The following is an 8,919-nucleotide window of genomic DNA, read 5'->3' as shown; positions in this document are numbered from 1 at the left end:
GCTTACTTCATGTATGATGTTCTTTATGTCATCCCACAACTCATCTGGTCTTCAGTCTTTAGCGTTTAATGCATCAAATCTGTTCTTTAGATGACCTCTAAATTCAGGTGGAATATATTCAAGGTCATATTTTGGCTCTCGTGGACTTGTTTTCATTTTCTTCAACTTCAGTTTGAATTTGCATATGAGTAATTGATGGTCTGTTCCACAGTCTGCCCCTGGCCTTGTTTTCACTGATGATATGCTTTTCCATAATCTCTTTCCACAGATGTAGTCAATTTGATTTCTATGTGTTCCATCTGGTGGGGTCCATGTGTATAGTCATAGCTTATGCTGTATAAAGAAGGTATTTGAAATGAACAAATGATTGGTTTTGCAGAATTCTATCATGCATTCTGCAGCATCATTTCTATAACTAAGGCCATATTTTCCAACTACTGATCCTTCCTCTTTGCTCCAAACCTTTGCATTCCAATCACCAGTAATGATCAATACATCTTGATTGCATGTTTGATCACTTTCATATTGAAGAAGTTGGTAGAATTCTTCTATTTCATCCTCACTGGCTTTAGTGGTTGGTGCATAAATTTGAATAATAGTGGTATTAACTAGGCTTCTCTGTAGGCACATGGGTATCATCCTATCACATACAGCATTGTACCTCATGACTGATCTGGATATGTTCTTTTTGACAATGAATGCAACACCATTCCTCTTCAATTTGTCATTCCCAGCATAGTAAACCATGTCATAAGATTCAAAATGGCCAATGCCAGTCCATTTCAGCTCACCAATGCCTAAGATATCAATGTTTATGTGTTCCATTTCATTTTTGACAACTTCCAATTTTCCCAGATTCATACTTTGTATGAATTCATGTTCCAATTTTCAATGGATATTTACAGCTGTTTCTCTTCATTTTCAGTTGTGCCCCATCAGCAAATGAAGGTCCCATGGGCTTTTCTCCCACAGGCTTTACTTCATTTGCGTCATTATGGTCAGTTCTACTTTGAGGAGGCAGCTCTTTCCCAGTCGCATTTGGAGTGTCTTACAACCTGAGTGGCTCATTTTCTGGCACTATATCTGGCAGTGTTTCTCTGCTATTCATTAGGTTTTCAGTGACTGTATATTAGGAAGTAGTTCATCACTCTTTCTTCTTAGTCTGTCTTTGTCTGGAAGTTCATCTGAAACCTGTCCACCATGGGTAACCCTGCTGGTATTTAAAATACCAGTGGCATAGCTTTCAGAATCACAGCAACTCACAAGCCACCACATTACAACAAACTGATAGACGAGTGGTGGAATGGAGGGGTAGTATTTAATAAATCACTTCTGTGTGTGGTATATTATTTAACAGATCAATTCCATGTGGTGCATTCCTGAAGTCTCAAGTATGACTGTCGAGGGCATGGAGGGAACCATGGCAAAAAATGGATCCAGTTAGAGCCCCATTAATCTTGTTCATCCCATTCTTTGTCCCTTCCTGTTTTATTTGCTTTCTCATCTTTAGATCTTCCAACCCTAGAGACACTGCCACATATATCACAAAACCAAACAGCTCCCAATGACCTTAGCCCCATTGCTCCACTCACTCCCTGATCAGAATTCAAGCAAATGTCCACAGTGGTCACAGACAACATACATACAGTTCTATTATATCCAATATGTTATTGTTGTTATGTGCCATGGAGTCGGTTCCGACTAATAGCGACCCTGTACAGGGTTTCCAAGGCTGTAAATCTTCATGGGAGCAGAAAGCCTCATGTTTCTCCTGCGGAGCCTCTGGTAGTTTCAAACTGCTGACCATGAGGTTAGCAGCCCGATTCGAAACCACTACGCTACCAGAGTATTACCCTTTAATGTCCTAAAGGAGACATTTTCTCTTATAGATTTTCATTTTAGTATATATATATATTTTAATTTGTGTTAACTTCCATCTTTTTCTTGAATGAAAACAGCCCAGAAATGCCCCTTTTGGGTTTATGATGTTGCTATTCACAGCTTTTCTTGATAGGCCTAGTACAATCTTGGGAACAGGGTTGCTGTATGTTGAAGGCCTGAGAGGAGCTCTTAGCCTTGCCTGTCTTAGGTGGTTATGCAGTGCATTTTTTATTGGTGTACCATGTTTGATTTGTCCCTGATACATTTAATTTGAAGTTTCATGAGAAATGGAGCAGTAATATAGCATTAACTTATTAATATACATTTTAAGCCTTTAAAAAAAAAAAAAATACCATGGCTTGGATCCAGCATATCTTAGTCTTCCAAGTAACATCTTTGCTCTTTAACACATTAAAGAGGTCTTTTTCAGTAAAATTGTCCATTGCAGTAATATGTCATTTGATTCATTATTGCTTTCTTGGGAATTGATGTGGATCCAAGTAAAATGAAATCTTTAACAACTTCAATATTTTTTGCATATATCATAATATTGTTTATTGGTCCTGTTGTGAGGATTTTTATATGTTGAGGTATAACCCATACTATTGTTGTTGTTAAGTGTTGTTGAGTTGGTTCCAACTCATAGCAACCCTAATTAGGTTTTCTGAATAGTGGCTGGTGAGTTTGAATTACTGACGTTGTGGTTCAAGTGATCTTGTGATCCAGTGCTTATCCTACAGCATAGTCAGAAGCAAATTGGCTTATCTGAACTGTCTCACATTTATGGTCTTGAACTAGGGCAACTCATCTGACTTGTTTCTGATTAGGTCTCATCCTTAAGCTGATTAGCTCTGCCTTAGCCACATAGTAAAGGCAGAGGTCCAAGAAAGCAAACAAAAGCATGCAAGACCTATGGGGCACAGGCCCAGAACTAGACTACCATCTCTTCCATCACATTATATTGAACATTTTCATCTTTTACTTGCAAGTCAAAAGGTTAGATTCAAGGAGTATATTACTCTTGATGAGAGGAGCTCCAAAGTCACATTGTAAGAAAGGTGGACCCAGCAAGGAATAAACAACTCTATCTATTTTTGTAGTTTTTAGAATCATCAACAGTCCGTCACAAGAAATCTCTGGCCAGTCCTCACACAGTTCAGTAGTTACGAAGATAAATTCAAGATGCCTTTCATAAAGTAGTTTTAATCAAAGAACACTTTAGGATTCTCCCCTCCACATTGGCTAAAATTCTATTCACTCCATCATGACATCCATAGGACATCTTTGCAATGTAAACATCATCAATGAGGTAAATATCAATATTTTCAACACAAAAGTCTTAGCAATTAAGTCTCCTATGGAGTCCTGGTGTGGCACTGTAGGATAAGCGCTGGACTGTAACCCATCTGATGCAATGAGTTGGAACTGACTTGATGGCACTTAAAAATAACAACAAGGATTCAATAAACACAATATAATTCTATTTGGGGTAGCTTAAGAAAGAAATCTGTTCAAGTATGAATGATTAACGAACAAAAAAAGTGATGTTGGAATGCCTAAAGGCCTCACCATCCCTAGACCTGAGCAGAAACTCAGTGAGAACCGGAGCCTGTGATGCAGGAGTACCAAACAGAAACTAGAGTCAGTAAAAGACACAATCACTTCCAGTAACTTGACCCCAAGCAGGCAGAAAGTAAAAAATAAATACCTTGGTCTATCTCCTCCTTTCTTTCTGGTACCACTCAATGGTCAGACTCAACTGAAAGTCTGCAGGCAAGAGAGACCATCCCCCTTGGTTTTACGTGGTTTTCAGCATTTTCCTAACAAGGGGTTCCTCCTATTAATTTGACCCAGACCTACCCATGAAGTGTAAATCCGATTAGTTGTTGTGGTTGTTGTTAAGTGCCGTCGAGTCGATTCCAACCCATAGCGACCCTGTATAGGGTTTCCAAGGAGCAGCTGGTGAGCTTGAACCACTGACATTGCAGTTCAAATGACATTTCAGTCTGACGCATTAGCACACAGTGCCACACCAGGATTCCAATACAATAGTTGCTGTTGTTAAGTACCGTGGAGTCGGTTCGACTCATAGTGACCTTGCATAGGGTTTCTGAGGTTGTTAAGTCTTTACAGGAGCAGAACGCCTCATAGTTCTCCCCTGGAGCAACTGCCAGATCCAAACTGCTGACCTTTCCGTTAGCAGCTCAGCTCGTAATCCAGTATCCTACCAGAGCTCCTTCAGACATCTGAGGGGGATTTTAAAAGTTCATGGAAAATTTCCATTATTCATGAACTTTTTGTATCCCTCTCATATCTGTTAAGTACTGAGTGCATCTGTTGTGCAAACCCTATTTAAATGTTTACCCACCTATCCATACTCAGTTTCAATAACAATCTATGTATTAATGCTGTTGTTGTTGTTATGTGCCGTGGAGTCGGTTCCGACTCATAACGACACTGTACAGGGTTTCCAAGGCTGTAAGTCTTTATGGGAGCAGAAAGTCTCATGGTTCTCCCACGGAGCAGCTGGTAGTTTTGAACTGCTGACCCTGAGGTTAGCAGCCCGATTCATAACCACTACGCTACCAGAGCTCCTTATGTAATGAATACAATCATTATTTTTCCTTTTACAGATGAAAAACTGAGGGCAACCAAATTAACGGATAGAAAAAGGGCAGGAAGTCAGCAGTACAAGACCAGTGATGGTGGATACTGCTGTTGGGACCATCGTCATGTGGCCCCTGGGAATTAGGTGGCTCCTATCATGCTGCCTCCACCCTTTCTAGCATGGACTCTAACCAGACTCCACTTCTCTGTAGTAGCAAATCCTAGGCCAAGACTGAGAATGGAGGTGGTGACTGTGAGTCTAAGGAGCCTAAGGTACAATCCTGCACCCTGGAGATAAAAGAGGGTGGGGATACAAGCATTCAGCATTTTCTCTGGTAGCAGAGTGGTTACAAATCGGGCTGTGAACCTTAAGTTCAGCAGTTTGAAACTACCAGCTGCTCCGTGAGAGAAAGATGAGGCATTCTGCTCCCATAGATTTACAGCCTCGGAAACCCTGTACAGGGTCACTATAAGTCGGAACCGACTCTACAGCACATAACTACAACAACAACAACATTGTTTGCCGGTAGACCTTACATTCCTACAAGATTTATAAGGTGGAGTATTCTCAAAACACAGATGGAAGTGATGCCGATTCTGGATAGCCAAAAATAACATCTACACAATTCCTTTGCATCTGCTGTATGTGTCTGCTGTGTAAAGCAATGCAGTCTCACCTGCCACCTTTATTGCCAGCCATGAGATCTCAAATGGGGAATCTGTGATAATTCTTCCTGAATTACAATTCACCCAATTTGGCAGATTCCCAGATGCTTTCAGTTACCTGAGGAATCTCTTTCTCACTTCCTCAAACCTGGAGATCATTCAGGAGGCAGTGGTGGGAACTAGGCTATAAGAACCCCAGGAGGGAGTGGCCACATTTCGAAGGAACTGTAGCTGCAGATCTGTTAGTGTTGCTGCAAAACAGTGAACAGGGAAAAAAGGATGAGGGATCTGTAGGGACTTGGGGTATGGGGTCTGAGTAATTTCAGGAACTTCTTGGTTTCTTTGTTTATCTCAGGTTGTGCTGACCCCTCCAGATATGACAGGCACATTTTTTCTTTGTTCTGGTGGCAATTATCAGGTTTTCACAAGAGCTCCATAGTTTGTTTACTTTCATTCCTATAGTGGCCTTCAGAGTGGTAGTTAATTACTGACTTCTCTTGTTGCTGTCAAGTCAGGTCCAACTCAAAGCGACCCTGTATAGCGTTTCTGAGGAGCAGCCAGTGGGTTTGAACTGCTAACCTTGAAGTCCAGTGTTTATCCTATAGCACTACACTAGGACTTTTATTGACTTATTTATGTTCTTGCTGTTAAAGTGCCATCAAGTCTGATCTGACACATAGAGACCCTGTATAGGATTTCCGAGGAGTGCCTGGTGGGTTTGAGCTGCCGAAGTTATAGTTAATAGTCCAGTGTCTATCCTACAGCGTCACACCAGGATTCTGATTTATCTATGTTGTTGTTGTTGTTAAAGTGCCATCAAGTCTGTTCTGACTCATAGTGAAACTATATAGGGTTTCTGAGGAGTGCCTGGTGGGTTTGAACAGCTGACATTGTAGTTTGCAGTCAGTGTTTATCCTACAGTGCCACCCCAGGACTCCAAAATAATAGCTATATTCTATAAACCTCAGGTTATATGTGAACATGAGCATAGTTGAACAGGAAAAGGTAAAAACATTCACTGCCCTCTCTGCCCAGGAGACAAGCTAAAATGTTAATCAGATTACTGAGTGGGACCAATCCTGTGGTTTCCCTTCTATCTTCAAACAAGTCCACAACCTAACCACCACCACCCGCCCCCCAATTCTGACCACATATAAAACTGCACTGCCCTACATTTGGCACTCAGATTCTGGAGAAATTAGCTCCTCTGAGTCAGCGGCTTAATAAAATCTGAAACTCTGCTTCACCTTTCTGAGCGGCGTCTTTTTCTTCGACGACAGATCAAGAGCTGCTTTGACACTCTTGGGCCCAGAGCTGCTGTGACAGTCTCGAGTCTAAAATTTTTGTAACATGGTAAAATAGAAACTTTCATAGAGAAGAGTAAATAAAAGTTAACACTAATGGTCTCTGGTAGCGTAGTGGTTATGAATCGGGCTACTAACCTCAAGGTTGGCAGTTCGAAACTACCAGCTATTCCATGGGAGAAAGATGAGGCGTTCTGCTCCCGTAAAGATTTGCAGCCTCAGAAATCCTGTGTAGGGTCACTATGAGTTGGAACGGACTCCACGGTACTTAACAACAATGGTCTTCTGTTTGCACAAAGAGAGTTGTTTGGGGTCATCTGTCACTTTTGGGTCTTCTATTTACAAAAAAAGAGTTGTTTTAACTAGCAGCGGCTTCAAGTTCCTCTTCTTTTTCCTTAGTTCCCCATTCTGGGAAGTATAGTGATATTTTCATCTGGCTATGTCCTGCTGAAGAAGAAGAATGTGCCATCAGGATTGGAGAAAGACTCTTCAACAACCTGTGATAACAATTTCCTACTGATTGGGACATAAGTGTGATTCATGCGGGAAATTGGCTATTGATGTGATGGGGTGGAGAGGGGCCTTGTAACTTGCTGGAAGTCAGTGACTTTCTGTTAAACACCATGAAGTCAGTTCTGCTTCATAGTGACTCTGTATAGGATTTCCGGTGAATTTGAACTACTAACCTTGTGGTTCACAGTCCAGTGAAGATCCTACAGCACCACACCAGAGGGACAGATGACATTTATGACCATGAGGAAAGAAGCTGGAAATCTTAGAACATTTGTGGCAGTTTAACCTGGATGTGTGAGAATGTATTTTTCAACCTTTTACCATAGTGGGGTTAGAAATCCTGATGAGAGAAAAGCAAGGTATTGAGAAAGGGTACTTAATCAATTGGACTTTTATAGGGAGTCCTGGTGTGGTGCTGCAGGATAAGCACTTGATTGTTAACCATAAGGTCAATGGTTCAAACCCATCAACCATTCCTCAGGAACCCTATCCGGGGTCACTATGAGTTGAAATCAACTACACAGCACTTATCAACAGCACCAACAACATGGGCTTGTGAGAGTTTGTGGGTTAAACAGCAATTTGGTGTCTGGGGATGGGAGTTGAGGACAGGGGCAACTAAAAGCTTAGGAGTGTCCCCGAGTGATAGAGGTTGTGGCACACTTAGTATTTGTTTAAGAATTCCTTCTGTGGCTATAGCTTGGGATATTGTTTAAGTCCATTGGTTGACCAAGCGCACCCTTCTGTGATGTGTGCTGATTCTTGATAGTTAATTATGATTATCTTAGTTTCTTTTCCCCTGCCTATCTCTGAGTCTCCTGGAAACTCTTTTGCATATTTTATATAATAATAAACTCTTAAGGCTGACAAAGTAAGATAAGTGAATGTGGACTGAAAAGTTCTGATTGTCTCTCTCAGTGGTATCTCCTATGGGATAAATCCTAAGAAAGACCTGAGTTTTAAAATCATAAATTGTATTCTGAGTATGGCTTTTTTCTCAAATCCTATTAATTGGCCTAACAGGGTAAAGGGTGGACATTATACAAGATAGGGTGAACATAGTTCTAACTATTAAGGTGGTTTGTACTTCCATCTGCAATATTCTGGGGGTTTCAGTTTTGTATTTAAGAAGACTCTCTGTGAGGTCAGTGGGTCATGTAAATGTTGATTCTTTTAACCTTTGAAAAGTACTTGGTCTCCTGACTGGAGCCAGTCTTCTCTTAAATTGGTTCCCCGATGTTTCACTCCAGAATCTTTAGGGCATGGTGCAGTCTTTGGGTTTTTTTTTTTTTTTTTGGCATATAGGAAACACTTTCAGGTGACCTTTTATAGGGCAGAGCGACCAAAAGAATGTGTTCCTATTATCATAACTGATGGCAGCAAAGTGTTAGATATGCACGCTGGGCCTATGGAAGCAGGGAGGGGACTATTGTAAATAGAAACGCTTACAGACTGTCTCTGAGGCTCTTAAACTATATCATTACATTCAGCCATTAAGGGGCATATCTAGGAAAGCTCTTGTGAAGGAGTTTCCATTTATCCTATACTGGCTGAGCTAAGTGGTCTAAAATTTACTTTTAAATGCCCTCTGTTTTTCATTTTGGCAGTTCAGATGTTAGAGGTGCATGAAGTACTTTAAAAAAAACTGACCTTTGTACACTTACATCTGACCGCAAGATGGAATTAAGCTCTGCCTGACTGGAAATTGTTGTAGGTAAAATGTCTTCAAATGTTATGTTCTGGTGCATTCTCTCCTCTTGGTCAGAGATTAAGGGCAATGCTATTGATGACCAAAACCTGGACTTGGCTGGGCTCCTAGATGGCAGGTCTTGCAAACTCAGCTCAAAGTGGTCTTTCACCAGATATCATCTGATTCTTTTCCAGGGCTTTAAGCAAGAGCGGCATCTCTATTACTATAGAGTTGTTGTTTTGTGGTTAAGTGTCATCA

This window comes from Chrysochloris asiatica, unplaced genomic scaffold, assembly GCF_000296735.1.
Source record: "Chrysochloris asiatica unplaced genomic scaffold, ChrAsi1.0 scaffold00039, whole genome shotgun sequence".
Taxonomy (NCBI): Eukaryota; Metazoa; Chordata; class Mammalia; order Afrosoricida; family Chrysochloridae; genus Chrysochloris; species Chrysochloris asiatica.
Note: the sequence above shows the minus strand (reverse complement) of the source record.